Source organism: Prinia subflava, chromosome 3 (genome assembly GCF_021018805.1).
Source record: "Prinia subflava isolate CZ2003 ecotype Zambia chromosome 3, Cam_Psub_1.2, whole genome shotgun sequence".
Taxonomy (NCBI): domain Eukaryota; kingdom Metazoa; phylum Chordata; class Aves; order Passeriformes; family Cisticolidae; genus Prinia; species Prinia subflava.
The window spans coordinates 7,419,637-7,437,948 of NC_086249.1; the positions used below are offsets into that span (position 1 = coordinate 7,419,637).

General features: G+C 37.6%; 1 long non-coding RNA gene across 6 annotated transcripts in view; it reads left to right on the forward strand.

The window, feature by feature from the left end:
* Positions 1 to 1,903: 1,903 nt before the first annotated feature.
* Positions 1,904 to 18,312, forward strand: part of LOC134548804 (uncharacterized) — a 381,797-nt gene continuing 365,388 nt past the window's right edge. For 5 of the 6 annotated variants that reach the window (XR_010079899.1, XR_010079898.1, XR_010079896.1 and 2 more), the window contains exons 1-3: positions 1,904 to 2,072; positions 2,331 to 2,454; positions 15,447 to 15,579. This is a non-coding gene — a long non-coding RNA (uncharacterized LOC134548804). Of the gene's footprint in view, positions 2,073 to 2,330; positions 2,455 to 14,965; positions 15,028 to 15,446; positions 15,580 to 18,312 lie in introns of all 6 variants that reach the window. The other variant, XR_010079897.1, reaches the window with a different exon arrangement.

Here is an 18,312-nt window from a genome sequence, read left to right on the forward strand (position 1 = left end):
TTTCAATCATCCCTCTCATGTCCAGTGTGTATATGGTGATTTTCAGAAGTATGAGTTTGTTTGACACCTTGTTTGGAGCTTTTAGAGTTTATTAAGACAGATCCTTATAATATTTCACAAAAGAATTTGTTTTCTTTTATAAACTTTTAAAAAGGAAATTCCATCTGGAAGTACACTCGACAATAACCTTTTCAGGCCAAATTGAGTTCATTTTTGTAATTTTTTATTTCACTGATAATGTGCTGTTTAGTCACCAGATAATGGGACTTTTCATAGATGATGAGACCTCATTATCCCAATCTTCTAATAGAAATGCATCTTATTACAGGTGTATGACTGTTCTTCCTGATTTGATTTGAAATCATGTCTGAAAAAATACATAAAATATGGTATCTTTATTGTCCAGGGGGCTTCTTGTTAATAGATAATGTCCAGATCATTCACTGTGAACTCCAGATGTGTCCTGTTTGTCCTCTGTTGAGAACATAACTTTCAATTGTCTGAAACACATGTTTAAATAACTAATAATAATGATGAAGAAGTCAAATAGTATCCCTCACTCATCTCTATATTATCACGAGATCTGAAGAAGACATTTTGTTGGAGGTTTATCTAAATGAGGGTATTCTTATTTACCCATGGCTTTTAAGCTTTTTGGTTCTTATTCTGGAAACACAAGACAAAAAGGTGTATTATAAACTTTAATTTGTTGATGAAAAGATGGAAAGCCATGCTTATTTCTGAAGCGGCCTTGTAGTATCAGAACAGAGAAGAAAAAAACCCTGTCCTCCAGAGGCATACATGAGATAGATTTGCTCCTCCTGAACAACTGCAGTTGTTTTGGCAAAGAAAACAGAATAAAGGTCAAAATGAAATTGCATATTTTTCAGGATGGATGTAGACACAAGCTGAGTTTATTTGGTACTGCCTTCCTGGTAATGCTCAATTCTTGACATTCTGGACTGTAAAGAGTTCCTTGAGAACTTTTTATATTTCCTGAATTTATGGCGCTCTGGGAAGTAACAGCTCAGATCAGGAAAACATGAGGAATATTGTAAGTATACTTCTACCAGTGAGTGCACACTCTGGTTTCTACAATCTTTTTCCCTTTCATGTTATTTTCAGAAACATCACGAAGATATATTTTTAGAGACAGCCTTCCTTCCTTATAGTTTGCCTAGAGTTTCACCAGCCTGAATTTCAATCAAAACCTCTTCTTTTACAAAGAATGACAAGCATACTGTTGTTGCATATGTTGACTATTTCCACTGCCTTTAACATTCATTTGCTTCAGCTCTCCCGAGTATTGAATTGGAAAATATTTCTGGGGCTCCATGCTTAAAATCAAGCTCTTCACTTTTAACACATTTGATAAATAACAGCTATCAGATGTCTTTGAAGAACAAACAAAACTTTTTAAGGGATTTATAATATTTTAGTTATGTCACCTGAATATACATACATTTAAGAGGCTTATTAATATTTTTAATACAGAAAAATCCTTAGTTTTGAGCATCTTTTTTGTCTGTGACATCTTCAAGTTTTATTCTTTGCCACTATTTCTTAGTATGCTTGATTTTCTTCTTTTTTAATTTTAACTTTTCCAAGAGGAAAGAGTAATCCTCATTTTTTTTAGTAGATCTACATAATTTATATAGATGTTCACTGCTTCCTAAGCACTCTGTCACAATAAGTATGTAAGAGATGGACTGTTAGTAATATTTTTCAGCTATTTGCCTTTATTTAAATATTCTTACCATATCCCTTATAGTGGTACAGAAAGTGGTAAAAGGTAAATGCTATTACAGAAGGAATAAATATATCTGGTTAGTAGTAGAGTTAATATTGCCAATTAACTTTCATTTTTATATTAAACCTTCTTTATCTCATACCTTTCCCAGGGATCCTATGAGTAACATAAAACACTCAGTCATGACAAACAGAAGCTGGAATTCTTGGTGAGAAGGGAGGCAGAAAGCACCAGGTCTGTGATGTGCCCTACCACTGTGAATCTCTCTGCAAATTCATGGCACTGATGGTCTCACTTTGCCAGCAGCAGCACCAGTGGAGAGGTACCTCTCATTTTACAGTTGCAAGTTGCAGGGACACTGTCAGAAATTCTCTTAAATCGTACCAGGGCCCACAGGGCTCAGCTTCTGGCTGGAGGATACCCTATGAAAATAAATCTCCCACAAAAAAACCAAAAGGTTTTTTTGCCCCAGGAAACTTGCATTTTCAAATATGGGGTTTGTTCCTTGTACACAAATGAAGATGGTCTTGGCAATATGCAGATTAGGTTCAATAAGAGCTTTCCCATCTTTTTTGTCCAGAGAAAATACGCCTTTTTGCTACATTGTGCAAAAGATCAGTTTTCTGGGCCAGTCATGCCATCAAGAGGCTGTTTTCCTGCTCGTGATTCTTACACTAGTTAATGGCTTCTTTGTGTGCATCCAGGTATGTCTAAAATACAGGATTTCACAAATCATATATGCCAATAGAATTTAATGTAATTTATTCCATGGGTGGGAATCCTTTTACTTTCACTCAACTCAATTTTGAACTCCTTAGAGATTTAAGCCTTTTCTGCAGTCTTTGCAAGTTTCTCATCATCTTTGTGGAACACAAATCTGCAGTGTTGATTTGATGGTAATGTAAAGAATTACTGCCTTTTTTCTGTATAAAGTATAGTTTAATCCATTGAGACTCTAAAGAATTTTTAATAAATTGAGAAGACATAGATACCTTCCTATTAAAAACTGCAATACTCTTTACTGGCAAGATATGACTTAGTAAAGAGGACTCAGAGTTAATGAAGCATGAAGGAACTGGTTATTCAGTTAAGCAAAATTAGTGTTCACTTAACGTAAGAACAGAAGAATCCTAACTTCACATGTCTGTAATTTAAGTGCTATTTCACTTCTGCAGGTATCTTCTACACACACTTCTGTTGTGTTTCTTCATCTCAGAGTTATACAAGGGCTATAAAATTTCAGAATATCCTAAGAAGATAGGAATTCCCAATGTAAAAAAAAAGAAAAAAAGAAAAAAAAAAGCTTTGTGTGGGTATTGGCTAGTAGTGTTTGACAATGGAAATGATTGTCCCCTTGTACTTGGTACTGGTGAAACCACATTTCTAATCCTATGTCCTGTTTTGGGCCCCTCACTGGAACAATGGCATTGACATGCTGGAGCATGTCCAGAGAAGGGCAGTGGAGCTGGAGTAGGGTCTGGAGCACAAGGCTGATGAGAAGCAGCTGTCATTGTTTAGCCTGGAGAAAAGGAGGCTCATGAGAGACCTTATCAATTTCTATAATCTCCCTCCAGATGGGGATCAGGCTGCTCTCCCTGGCAACAAACAATAGGACAAGAGGAAATAGCCTCAGGTTGTGCCAAGGGAGGTTCAGATTGCACATCAGGAAGAGTTTCTTCATGGAAAGGGGTGTCAAGCACTGGAAGGGGCTGCCCAGGGAGGTGGTGGAGTCACCATCCCTGGAGGTGTTCAAGAAATTACTGAATGTGGCACTCAGTCTCATGGTCCAATTGCCAAGGTGATGATCAGTCAAAGGTTGTTCTTGAGGATCTTGGGGGTCTTTTCTAACCTTAATGATTCTGTGATTCTGTATAAAAGCTAGATGTCTGTGTGTTAGCAGAACAGATAGGATGCAGGCACAAGCACAGATGAAATACCAAGAATAAATTTATTTTCATTGCCTTACTGAGAGGGGCTTCCCTGAAGCAGTGTCTGGGCAGTGGCACACAAGTGTGAGCCCACTTACACAGACACCACAGAGCTCCTGCTGGAGGAGCTCCAGCTGATGCTGGAGGAGGAGTGAACCTGCTGTTTTCACCTGTTTATCAGGGGTTCCTGCAGGTGTGATTTACCACTCTGCTTTGATCTTTCCCACAGCAGGGCAGAAATCTCAGTCATGTTCCATGGGGTGCCTCCAAGTCTATCTCATGTTATCTAAATAGAGATTTTGTACTTATTCCACAGATGAGGCCAAACAACAATTTTTATGATCTATGTGCTTCTCAAAACCCTGTCTGCAAGTCACTCAAGCATGTTTACAATCCTCTTCACCAATATTCCATTATTTCCCCCTCAGCTCTGTGACAAGAACTGTATCATGTAATATAGAACACATAAAAATGGTGTGTTTGATGCTATTAGTTAGTGGAAGATCTAAAGCACCCATAACTTTCCCTGAGCACCTGCATTTGCCTGATCACCTTCCACAGTGCCACAGGCATGTCATAAAGGTAGAGAAATAATAACTTTAAGTTAACTAGAATGTGTGTCTCCAGGAGACAAAAAGAAACAAGGAGATTTAGGGAAATGCATTTTGTGCTTTGCTATTGGCGTCTTGCTCTCTTTTACATCAACACATACATTCAGCATTTTCCCCACTTAGTTATAAACCTACATTATAATGTATTTTCAATTCAGTGACAATGCTTTAAAAAAGGATCAAAAACTTCAGCTTTGAAGTCTGTTGATTATTTCCTCTTTTGATCTAACATATATATTAAATCTCCATGAATTACTTCAAGTTTTTTAAAAGAATAATTTTTTACTATGAAAAGATGTCTTAAAATGAGTGAGATTCTATCATGCTTCTGAACTTTAGGTGGAGAGGTAATAGCTAAATTCAAAATCTTGTATTCCCTTCATATAGCTAGACACACAAGTATTTTAATGATATATTTTTAATTAATAAATTAATTTAAGATTTAACCTCAATACTGTAATTCTCTTTTTCTCTTTTATATTTTTCTTGAATTCTATGAAAAAAAGAAAACAAAAATATTTTATTTTTTAAACAAATAAATTAATCCTTCAACTGTTTAAGCTACCTTTCTATTTTTTTTCTGACTCCTAACCTAACTAGCTTTCTATATATTTTTGAGGCCAGCCAGAGAGATTGTAGAGAGTCCACGCTTGGAGACATTCAAAAGCCATCTGGATATAGTCTGAGAATTTGGCTCCAGGTGGCAGCTCTTGACCAGAGTGTTGTGCCATGTAATCCCCAGAACTCCCTTCTAAACCTCACCTCTCTGTGATGGTTCACTGTTACAGCATTTGGTGTTATAAGGGCTACTTATGCTTCTATCCTTTGGACATTTCCAAACTATTTCATCTGTCTTTTCCATAACAGAAATTTAGCAATAGATATGTTACTACATCTTGCCCAGTTTTTATTACCTGTTCTATCCATATTTTGGTTTTTATAGACATTTAATGTAAAGCATACAGGTTTGTCAGAGGAATTTCTACAGTCCAAATGTTATGTAAATTGTTCATAAGAGATACTCTACTGATTCTTTCTTCTTTCTGCTTTGGATTATTTTCCATCATTATGGTGTTCTGTAGATAACAAAATGCCTAGTTGTCGTGGTTTGAAGGGAAGTGAGTTTTTTTGGAAGTAGTGGTCAAACCAATCAGTCCTTAGGTCTGAGTATTGGCACCTTTGTTGGCCACTAAGAGGGTGGACACGCCTCTGAGGACACGAGGGGTTAAAAGCCGGATTTCCCAGCAGGACTCTCTCTTTTCCCTGCTCTGCTTTCGGAGAGGGAGCGTCTTCTCCTCTCCCCTGCCTGGGCCTGGCTAGGCCGGGTGGGGGAGGGGAGCAAGGTGGGCCTGGCTGAGCAAGGTGGGCCTCGGGGTGGGGAACAGAGGGAGCTGGAGTGGAGCTGGTCCAGCTTCCATCTAGAATGGAGGGGTGGAGGGAGAACTTTGGAGGTGTCTTCCGTCCCCCTCCCTGTCCCATCCCGTTCCCCCCCCCTTCCCCCCCCCGGTCCCGTCTCTCTCCTCCCCCCACAGAGAGAAGGTGCCGAGCTGGAGCTGCTTGTGAGAGCTGCAGTGACTGCGATCGCCTGTGCCTGACCTTGGTGGTGGGAGATAAAGCTTTTAACTCTTTCTAAGGTAGAAGAGAGTCATCCCTGGATGCTGAATTCTCATAGTTGGTGGTTTTAGAAGAGAGAGAGAGGACAGCCTGGGACCAAGAGGATAATGGGAGATGGAAAGAAGCCCCTTCGATTGCCAGAATGAAGAGGAGTGGCCTATTAGGCCGGACTTTTCCTGCATAATGATAGCCATAGACGGACCCTGGACCCTCCTGACTATAAATAAGACTGTGTTTGGGTGGAGGTTTTTGGCTCAAACCCAGAGACGTTCTGGCCTGCTTCTTGGAGCCCCCGGCCCCAGGGGTAAATGGGGGGGACCTGAGTCCCAAAATGAGAAGATGGCTGGTTTTTGGTACTTGGCCAAAACATCCTTAAAAAGAGCCCTGTTGCAGTTCAGGTCCATGGACGGCAGTGAGAGTGCTGGACATGGAAAGGAGGGTGTCACCCTGGCAGACCCTTCTAGGCAGTGCCATGGGTGACGTGGGAACACGGGATGGTGGACCTGTGTTTCCTGTGGGGGGGGGGTCTGTGGTGCGAGAGAGACTCCTCTCGTCCTGGATGGAATGTGGATTGTCTGAATTTTAAAGGATGATGATTTGGATTAGGAACCCAGGGTTGTTGAGGGATTAAGCAAGTAGATGAAGGTAATGTGCTGGAGTCAACTGAGTGAGCATGTATGGAATGGAAATTGGGGGGGAGGAGAAGCAGTGTTTTGGGAGGTTTTCTCTTCTGCTTTTGGGTGGCTGGGTTTTTCTTTCCTTTTCTATTGTCCGTTGTTATGTAGTGTAATAAATTGTCTGTCTGTTTCAAGTATTAGACCTGCTCTGCTCTGTTCTTGACCACATCTCACAGGAGTTCATTAGGTAAAATATACCCTCATGGGTGCATTGGCATTTTGTCCAATGTCAACCCATGACACTAGTGTTTATTTACAGAAAAAAAAATTAAAAAACATTGATGATAAAAGGAATGGTTGCAACATTGAAAGCTGTAGTTCTGTCTCCTTAGAGCTGTGCCTTGTGCTTTCTAGAAGTGCAGAAACTGGAAGAAAGTTTAGCCTTCAATATCAAGGTCTTTACAGTTCTGACTCCTCTTCTAAGGTTTTACACACTATTTCCTTCAAGTTTTGTTCTCTCAGTGAAGTCAACAAGTAAAAATAATTGCACATTTTGCTTTTTGTTTCTGTCAATAAGTAATACATTGGTTTTGGCTTGAGAGTGGACAAAATGTGCTTGTTTGACATAGACTTGCTTTCTTGCTGTATACATGCAGGTGGAAAGGATATGGTATTTCTACGCTGCCCGAATCCATAATGGAATATTCTTCTATTTTTGCAGATATTAAGTAATTTTCCCACAAGGCAAGCCTGCTTTGTCTTCAATGGTATTTGGTTATGTGATCTTCTTGTCTTTATGTCTACCTACATTCCACTGAGGGGTAAAGTGAGTGACTTGCTGAGTGGATATTTATCTGCTAGCCAAGGTTAACCCACCAGAGTAATTTATTTCATTCATGTTCCATAGCCAACCATTCTCCTCTGTGCCTTTTCTGCAAGAATAGCAAATTTTTCAGAATCATACAGGTTGATAACAATTAGCATTTTGCACTTCAATTTATTTTCCTGGGACTCTTCAAAACATGTTCAGTATATAATGTCCTTTATATGACACCTGTACATTCTTCCCTTCTCTTTACGTTTAGATTTCCTTTCCTGTAATACCAATCTACTATGGATATTTCCTGCAAGTGACATTAATGTTCTGCTGAGCTGCTCAATACATTTTGGCTTATCTTCCCTCTGTGGCACTGTGGCAATTAAGGTTGATATGTTTTTGTTTTCAAGGCATTATTGCAGATGCTTGGTCATTTCTTTTAGTCAGTCTTTCTCCAGTCAAATTCTGCCTGATATTTTGCCTTGGCCGTGAAGCTTCCTGCAGACTTTTTTGTTTCTTATTTAGTTGAAGGTCACCACTAATTAGTGAAGCTTTGGACTGTTCTAGAAGTACTTAAGTTTAACCCAAGGTTTTGTTCTGTCCAGACTGTCCAGGAAATGTTCCTATCATCTTTTTAGTTTATCCTCATCAATTTTTAGCATAAGTCCTCCTTAATCCTCTCACACAAAGATTACTTGTCTAGGTTTCTTAAAAAGTTTTTTGAGGATTTGATAGATAGTTTTAAAATTGATTTTTCCTTCTTTCTTTTTTTTTTTTTTAAATCTCCTTTCTTAATTGTTGATACATATTCCTTGAGCATGACTTTATTTTGTAATCAGATCTTTCATATTCTTCACATTACGATTAGGACATAAATTATTTCTCTTGAAAGAATGCAGAGACTGTTGTAAGAAAATATAAGATCAAACCAAGGCACCATTTTCCTAACAGTGACTAGTAAATGCTCTCAGAAAGAGTAGGTAGAGGGATCTTCACTCCTGTATTGCAATTCAGCAAACAACAGTTTGGGAATTAAGGTGATCCAACTGTCACAGTTATAATAGCTACTGGAAGACTTAAAATACAGAAATTCACCCAAACTGCTCTGAACACAGATGTTCCTTTGTCCTCCATTAGATCTGATAGTGTGTTCTGCAGCTGAATTACATCTTGCATGAGAAAGCACTTGCTGTTCAGAGGCTGCAAGGTGATTTCAGTGGCTGAGAGAAACAGCCTCTCCCTCCCTACTCGTGTTCCTGCCCTGGCTATGTTGTAGGTGGGCTTCCTGCCCTGTGGTTGAAATGTCTGTATTTCCTGGATTGATCCTGGATTTGATTTGTTATTCTGCCTTTTCCTGGTGCTTGCTGGACCCACAGCTGTCCCCTCCAGGCCCTGCTGGCCTGGCTCTGGTGCTGTGGGAGCACTGCTACCACAGTTGCCATCAGACCCAAATTTGCCTTCCTTCAAGGAGCACCCTGCTCTTGCCTCCTCTGCGAGTGTGTGCAACTATAATTCAATACAATGGTGTGCATGATCTCATATTTATTGCCATTGAATATTTCTTTCCAAGTCATTTGGGAGGAGGAGGCTCCACTTATTCTAATGGCAATTAATAGGCTGCCTCTTGCTGATCGTAATTTTTGAATTGCTGTTTTAGAATAAGCTGTCAACAGGCATGTGGCAGGGTGTGGATTGTGTACAAGGCAGGCAGCAATTTCAGAGAGCCAGCCTGCAGAAGCAGTCCTCTTTCTTGAGTGCTGGAGGCAGGCTGAGTTATCAGGTTTTAACTCAATTTTAATGTGAAGTCAGCCTTTTTTCTCATCAACCTTGGTATTGCCCATTAAGAAAACACACATAAAGACAAATATGTGGCTTTTTGGGATGAAACAAGAGAAAGGTAGCCAGACTTAACAGATACTATTTTCTTAATTTAATACGAATTTGTAAAAGTATATGAGGCACCACAGCATTGGCAGTAAGCGATAATAAGGCCTAATGTGCAATTAAATGGGAAGAACTAGGTTATGTATCCCCTTGAAACTCTTGGGAATAAAGGCAAGGAACAGTTTTAGTGTTAGATAAGAAGTGGAGGAAATTAAGAGGTGTAAGGCATAAAGCTGTGCAGATTCTTCAAATGGGTAGGAGACTTTTCCTAAAGTCCATCTATCTTAAAGATGCTAGCAGTGTCAGGGCTCTAATGGGAGGCTGGTGAGGGGCAGAGAAAAGATGGGGCTTAAACTCCACAAAAGAAAGGATCTTCAATTTTTAAACACCAGAACAGCAGTGTCATAAAAGAGACAGAAAAGCAAACCACAATTCTGATTGCGACTCTGCAAAACCAGAACAGAAACTGCAAGCTGTGCCTTATTTTCACTATTTTTATTTGTATTGTGCTCCCCCACCCCTGCCTCCCCCCCTTCCCTAGCTCCGCATATTTTTTCCTTCTAGCTTTTTGGATAGTTACTAACTAGTGAAAGTCTTATATCCCTGTGCCAACTGTTCCCTAGTGTCTCTTCCCTAGTTCCTCTTATTCTTTACATGACAACTACAATCTGTCTACTTTAAAGGGTTTAGCTAGCCCAACCCAAGTAACTATATTTACCCCTTCTAAAAATATTAAATATGGATGCAGATTTTCATATTTAATACTGCATCCCAAATAATTACAGGAGACTTAAATGGAAGCATAAATGCTTATGTCTTAATACCAAGTACCAAAGTTTGTCTGTGATGAGTATCCCTGGAATCATAATGTTAACCTGACACTGCCAGGAGAGTAGAGAGACAGTAATTTTAAGCAATTCTGTGCTGTCAGCTTGGGACATTTTAATCATCATAAGCCCAAATGCCTCGTTTCTCATACACAGAAGCAGGAGAAAATGCACTCTTGAAGGGATGAATGGTAATACATTAATTCTGGTAATGCAATGGGACAAAGAAAACCCTGGGAAGCTTACAGTATGTGCTTCTGGATCTTAAGTTCTATTGTTTGATATTTAAGGAGTTAATAAGTCAAAGGTAATCAGAAAAAAAAGGTAAAAATATAAAGAGACCATGAGATAGAATTACAAGATGAAAAAAGAAACAATAATTTTTAATATCTTACACAAATCCTGCTGTCATTTTCTTTCTTTCAACAGTTTTGTTAAATGAGTGCTAATGGCCATGCACTTTTCATGGTCTCTAGAAAAAATGGCCATAGTGGAGAAGTTCTTCTAGAACAGGCTGTAAGATTCTATTCCCTGTATTTTGATAATATTGATCAAGAAATTTTATTAGTATTCCTCTGAAAAGTAGATGTTTCTACTATAAGTTTCAAACTGTTTTTCTTATTTTAAAAAGTAAGTCTGATGAGGTTAAGATAGTGGAGCTTAATGAAATTAATAATACTTTAAAAAAGGAAGTGTCTGAAAAATCCAGTCTGTCATCTGGGTCTGTTAAAACACCAATAGCTCTAATGGCATTAAAATCTTATCAACATATTTATTTTTTAAAAAAATCTGATAATATTTTCTAAAATGTTTTCTAGGAAAAAGAAATTACTTTTTTTTAAGTTGGTCTGCAGAGATCTTAAAAGATTAGTTGAATCAAGGTGGTTAGCAAAATGTCAAGATTTTTCAAAAAATATTAATTGAGTGTTTTAATCCTTTTCAAGACATTTTGTGATACAGTAGGAGTAATATGTGATCTTTTAGGCCCTAGTGTAATGGACTAGAAAATGACTTTCAAATACAATTAAGAAAATTTTAAGGAAGTGCCTGTCTTGATGAAGCAGTGCTTTTTTTTCCATTGTAGCTAGAAAGAAACCATTCCAAGTATGACCTTCATAAATTTCAAGTGTTCATCAATGGTAAATAAATATATCATCTATGATAAACACATGTTGAGTTTTATGTTCTTTTCTGGGTGTTTGTGACAGAATTGAGACAAATATTGTATAGCTATTTCAAAAGTGGTAGATGTTGCACCCTTTGAACATGTAAACATCTTCTGTTCTGCTCCTGTCTATTAATCAGAGTCATATTTTACACCCCACTCAGTAGGACTAAAATGTAGTTACTGTGTTTGAGGATGTCTGGTTATAGTGACAATTATAATTCACTGTTACTTGAATTTGTGTAGGGAGTGCTCCTCAGAGCTTTAACATAAACAAACATGAGAAAACAAATGTTACCTTTCTTTTATGGGTGTGATACCAAAAATACAGAATGTATTACTTCATAAACCCAAAAATTGAAGCTTGATACCAAAAAAAGGGCAAAGACATGAATGTAAAACCAATCCTTCAGGTAGGAAAAAACCACTTTCTTCAGCATGTAACCATTCCATCTTTCTCAATGCAGAATATAATCTTTGACTACACCTGCCTCAGTTATATAAAAATATCATTAAAACCAAGCTTTTTCCTTGCTGGAACAAATAAGGATATTCAGCTCACTCAGTAGCACTTCCATCACAGTGGTACATGACAGGAATTTAGCTATATATTAAAGAGAGATATTTGAAACATCCAGAAATTCAGGACAGAGAAGAAAAGGATGAGATCATGAGCCTCCATGCAGTAGCTCCAGACTCTATTTTGATGATTCTTTAATAAACTTGACAAGGGCTGCCACTCTTTGATAATTAAATTAAAATTAGTCACATTCATTCCAAACCATTACTGGGTGTAACTCATCCCGTGGTGAGTGCACAGTCATAAACACTGTGGAATTTTGTCCATTTTTTATAGATATGAAAATACTGCTTAGTTCCATGATATTATTCATCGTTGAATGCTAAGAATTAAAGCAGCTCAAAGTTTACACATTGTATATCAATATACTTGTCTTTAGGAGCCAGATTTGGTGCAAAATTTCAAAGTATAACAGCAGAGTTTGCAATGTACTTATAGCTTTCTTGCAAGTTTTTCAGTCTTTTTTGCCTCTTACCTTCTTAATTTCTAACGAGCTTCAGACAATTCTCATTTAACCTCTATGTCTTTTTTATCAGATTCAATTAATGGGAGATAATTCAGAACAGTAATGTCTAAGTGAAAGACATCTAATATTTATTGATCTCTTTTCCTCCCAGCTGTGTCCATTTCTCCAATCACTTCTGATAGAATTCCTTTTCCACTGCTGCACCCCAAAAGAGCAAATCACAACCCATCAGCACAGCTTGTGGTACTTATCAGCACTGTCTAAGACAACCTGGATCATCTATCTCAGTTGAGATATTCCTTCCATAATTCTGATTTTCATTAGAAAGAGTCATGCTCCTATCAAAGTGCCACAGATACTCTTCAAAACAAATGTGATGTTGTTAGTACACAGATCTTTTAATCTGCTTTGGAGGGTCAGATTTCATAGTCTGCAAAATACTTTGGTCTCTATGTTTATGAATATGTTTCCTATGCATTTCTCAGCTTTAGGGCTTAGAATCAGAACATTTACAAGGCCATAGGGCCTCTTGAATTATCTTCTGTGACCTCCTGTGAACCTATTCCATAGACAGTAACTTTTTATGGAAAATAGAAGGAGACCAAATAACTTTCAAAGCTAAAAATACCTACAGATATTATAAAGTTTATATTTTGAATATTTTAAAAATAAAATATTTAGACTTCTAATTAAAAAAAATATAAAAAGTGAACAAAACTATTAACCAAAATAAAACCAGAAGAAAAAATAGAAATGGGTTTATAAAGCACAAAATGTTTTATAATGGCTTGAATTATCCCAAATCAATATTTCTACAGATGGAAGGAAAGATGAAGGAGATAGAAAAAACTGTTTTGTTTCTGACAGAAACTCAAGTCAAACCATAGTCAATTAAACTTTATCTCATTTAATTTAGCTAACTGAGAAATTAAAAGCCGACTAATGTTTGATTATTCTTCAGGGAGATGTAGTTTGCCTATTGTATATTTAGCACATCAAAGGAGACACAGCTTCCTTCTAGTTTGTTATAGTGATTATTCTTCCTCACTGAGGTGAAATATGCACACAGCATATCATTCTTGTCCATTTTAATGTATGTTTGTGTTGTGTGTGTCTGTAATCAACATAAATATAGTAACTTAATACAGATAGTTTCTGGGACAACTTGTGCTGATATACAGCCTTGAAACTAGCTCTGTATTTGGTTCCTGCTCATTTCATCTTAGCACACTTTTCATGTGTTAGGGATCATTTCAGCCAAAGAGTTTCCTCAGTATCTCAGTCCCTCTTTACAGGTGTAATTCCTGTTCTGCTGTAGCATATATCTGGCCAAAACAATAGGGCCCTTAGGATTTTCTCTAGAATATAACAGTTAACTACACCTTACTTAAATCTTATCTCGGTAAATTCCAATGGAAGCTTCATTTAATAGTACTCAAACTGATCAAAAACTGAGTCACAATTCCAATTTTCCATTACCCCATTGTCTATCCCTTCTCCTATCCCCAAAATATCAGGAAAAAAGAAGACGTTCTGATTCTATGATTGATAACAATCTGAGATGACACAAGAGGATAGAAACCAACTATGATCAAGTGTTTCCCCAAGTTTCCAGATTTGTAATAAGTATTATAGTCTCAGAGGAACCTGACAGACCAAACACTTCATATGCTTGCAGTAGGGACTGTTAAAGTACATAAAATTGACATTTTCTTCTTTTCTTTATACTTTTCCATCAGCTGTTCTTGAAAGGCTAAGCACTTGGCCTTCTAAACCTGTCTCTTGGCTGCTCATTTTTATGGTTCCAGGGCTTTAGAGAAAACTACCAAAAGATTAAAAAAAAACCCAAAAAACAGAGAGAGTGAAGCCCCCAAATTTTATCAAATTCTGCAGCTCTCAGATTGCCAGACTGACTAAAATATAGTCTGAATTTTTAGTATCCTTACTTTAAAGGGAAGGTGTGGTGGTTTGAAACCTGAAGCCAGCTAAGCCCCGCCCAGCCACTCACTGGGGAAAAGACATGTAGGGTAAAAGGAAGAGAACTCATGAGTGGGGATAAAGACAGTTTGATAGGAAAAGCAAAAGACATGCACACTAGTAAAAGGAGGGATTCATTTTCAGTTTCCCCTGGGTAAGCAGCTCTTCAGCCACTCCCAGGAGAGCAGGGTTTCATTATAAGGAACTTGGGAAGACAGACAGCATCACCCTGAGTATCCCCCTTTCCTTTTTTTTCCCCCAGCACTATATTCTTAGCATGATGCCATATGGTTTGGAATATCCCTTTGGTCAGTTGGAGTCCAGGCTGTGCCCCCTCCCAATGCCTTGTGCACCCCCATGCCAGGCACAGGCAGAACAGTCTGAGGCAGAAAAGGCTTTGGCTCTGTGCAAACACTGCTCAGGGGTACTGAAAACAACCCTGTGTTATCAACACTGTTTCCATATCAGTCCAAAACACAGCCAGCTGCTATGGACAAAATCATCTTTCCCAGTCAAAACCAATGCAACACATCCTGATAAATTCTAAAGGGGCATGTGTACTAATTGATCTATCAATGAAGCACAGGGTTTTTTTTCAGTCATTGACAAGGAATTTTTAACTTTCTCTGTTCATTTTCTTCTAAAAATGTAAGATGTCCAATTGTATTTCCAATGTTCATGTATCTTTTTCTGTGTTCAGTTAATGATCTAAAATTATATCTTTCTCAGTAAGAAAAAAAAATGAAACTGCTTTTAAGAGAATTTTGAAGGGAAGTAGCAGCTGATGACAGGTACTTTATGTGTTCTTTAATTGACAAAGAAGTGTCTTTTCTTATCATTGGGAGAAACATTCATGGAATGACAATAATTCACACGTACACTCACAAACATAGAACACACAGTTAATTCTTATCTTCATTTCATGAGTTCTGAAACTTTTGAAATCCATTAAATTAAATTGAAAATGATTCTGATAAAGTGTAATTTAGGGGAACCAGTTATATTTACAATTTGTTTACTACTATTATTTTAATAGACATGTCAATAATGAAGGTTAGTGGTACGTTTCTCCTCTTCCTCACTAAATTTTGCAAATATAATGTGACAGAGAAAAGAAACAGAAAGTACTTGTTAGGTGGTATATATTGGAAGAACACTGATGAAATCCAACTGTAATTTTTAGTTTTCATTCCATTATTTTTCTTGTCAGATTTCTGGTCTAAACTGTGTTTTTGTCCTTTCACTGGAGTGAAATCTTGAAGTTTGTTCAGTTTGTCAGTGTGAAGACACTGTAGTTCTTGAACACCTGCCCATCTGAACCAATTGTTTGCTTCCTCAAGGTGGTGAGTATTTTAGGAATCTGTGCTTTATCCCTTGGGATAACTGTGACTACTGGCTTAGTGACTGACAGCTGTCTTGACAATGTATTTAACACTAGGGAAAAAACCCTCAGTCTTTAAAATATCAATATTTATGGGTCTCTATCATACCTGAGGTGTTACAATTATACGAATGAACACGACAAGCTTAGCATTTTGTGCATGATCCCATGGGTTGCTGTGGCATGTGCTTTCTTTTCCTGCTGACTTTCCTCAGGAAACTTTGTGGGTTTAATAGCTGTGTATGTATTTATTCATCTGCCTAGGATTATTTTAATCCTGAACCTTTTCTGACTTCCTTCCTCCAGCATATTGAGCTAATTTGCAGACTTCTTAGTAGAGCAGAGTAAACCCATTAAATTCTTTTGTCTGGCAGCATCCCAGAACAGTCCTAAAGCATTGGCACCAGATGACTGTCAGAAAACAAACCTGCTGCCTGCCAGGGATGTTGTTACCTTGGTGGATCCCAGCAGTGGTTCTCCTGAACACTTCACTGATAACAGCTCTGACTGAATGTTAATAATTTTAAGCCTTCCCTGAGTGATACACGAATAACATGTCTAGGACGAGTGCCTCTGTTTGAAGAGAATGTAATTAAAAAGACCAGTAACAGCATTCAGAAGAACCTTGACTTCACTGTCATGAGTAGCTCACAGACTCACTTACTAGTGCTGGAAAATAAAACAGGCGTAAAAGTAACAGAAGAAAGCAGCATAAAGTGCCATAGCAGATGGGAATTCTGAATGTTCCCATCTAAAACCTTTATGAGCCTCCAGTTCCATGTATGGACCAGTGAACCTTTGTTTCCACAGTTCCTTCAGGTTTAATCCAAAAATGATGACCTGAACTCCTGCCTGACTTGTAGCAAATGCACATAAAGTTTCTTTCTATTACACTGAGGAGTAACACATTGTTGCTGTGATATTTTTTGTCAGAACCAGGTTTAAAAAGAATGCCTGGTTTAAACAGAACCAGGCATTAATGATGTTATTGAATATTTCAATACTTTACCTAACAATAAAATCCTAAAGGTCAGTTCAGGGGGCCTCTATGCTAGGATCCTGCACTATGATTGCATTAATCAACAAATATAAAACACGAGATAATTATTAATATTGAAATAATAATCTGGTTTTATGTGACAAATAGCTTACTATAGGGTGTGAGCCTCAAACTGAGGTCTTTGCCTGAGCAATGTGATTTGATAAGTAAGATCTTAATTGTCAGTAATCTGTCAACCTATCCTCTCACAATGTATTGCAAGAAGTGATACTCATCTATAATTAAGATTTTCAATAGATTTGCATTATTATGATAAATTACCTTAAAGAGTTTTTCCAGATGGAATTAAAGGAGGTATTTTGGTCACTCTGGACAATTAGATAATCCTAATTGGATAACAGATAAAACATACACGTAAGAATTCAGCCTCTCTATTAATTTGGAAAGCTGAGGATAGATTTTATCATGAAGAGTGACTGAACTAAAGGCTTCTGACTCCAAACTACTTAGAGAGATTGTTACAGAAAGCTATTGATGTTGTAATTTCTTACTGCGTTATTATTTTAGTCTGAAGTACTGTGGGAAGGAGAGGAAGGCAGGGAAGGGGCAAGTCTTGGGAGATTGATTCCACTTAGGAAAAGGAAAGCTCACAGGCAACTCTGAAGAAAACACAGAATTTTCTAGAGATATGAAAGCACTGTCTCATCCATAAATACCTTTCTACACATTATAGGACACAAAAGGAAAATGTGAAATCTAGAGAAGGGAGAATGAAACCCCAAACAAAAAGGATTTGATACATTTATAGGATTCAAGACATAGGAAGTGATAATCTCATTGTTCTTCTCTATTTAAAACCTCCTTGATCCAAAAATAAATGCAACATTCAACAGTCTAAGAGCTGATGTCTGACACAGATATCCTTAAAACTCTGTTTAATGCAGAAGCTCCAGATATTTAAGGACCCTAAATATCGTAAGGAAACATTTGTAGGAAAATTTTCAGCTGAAAAGCTGAAAACTACCTTTGGGCTCAGAAGCTTGTTTTGTTTTCCTCCAGCTCATCTTAAAAAAGGTAGTACAATGTGTTACAAAAATTGCTGTGTCTCCAGCACTGCTGGAATCATGACTGGCTGGTAATACAGCAATATGGCAAAGATCTCAAAGTTTATTTGGAACAGAGGGGAAATAGGAGCAACAACATGCTAAATTCAATCTGTTTTGGAGGCAGGCAGGATCTGCCTGATTTGGATTGCTTTAGCTGAGTTGTTATTTTAGTAGGAGAATGAGACACGAAGCTCCATTTCAAGAGCTATAAATTCTGCTTAAAAATTAAAGGATTTGTACAGTCTTTTTGGTGTATCAGCCTGATGAAAAAACCTGCAAACCTGACTTTGAAGGCACCTTAGGCACTTCTTCTGCTTTAAAGTCCAGAGAGGCCTGGAAGCTAAAAAATAGCACCATAAATCTGTCAAATTTGACAGGCTCTTGCCAAAGCTCATTTTGTTATTACCAGATTTAATGGTAAACAAGAAAAACCAAAGTGTACCCTTCACCTCTGGTGACCTCAACCTGAGGTCAGACTTCAGAAGTGCATTGAAAACTTAGGCAAGGAATCAAAAGGGAGTTGTTTATTTAGTTTGTTGTTGCAGAGGTTTTTTTTTGTCATTTTTCAGGTTCTTTTTTCTTCTAATAA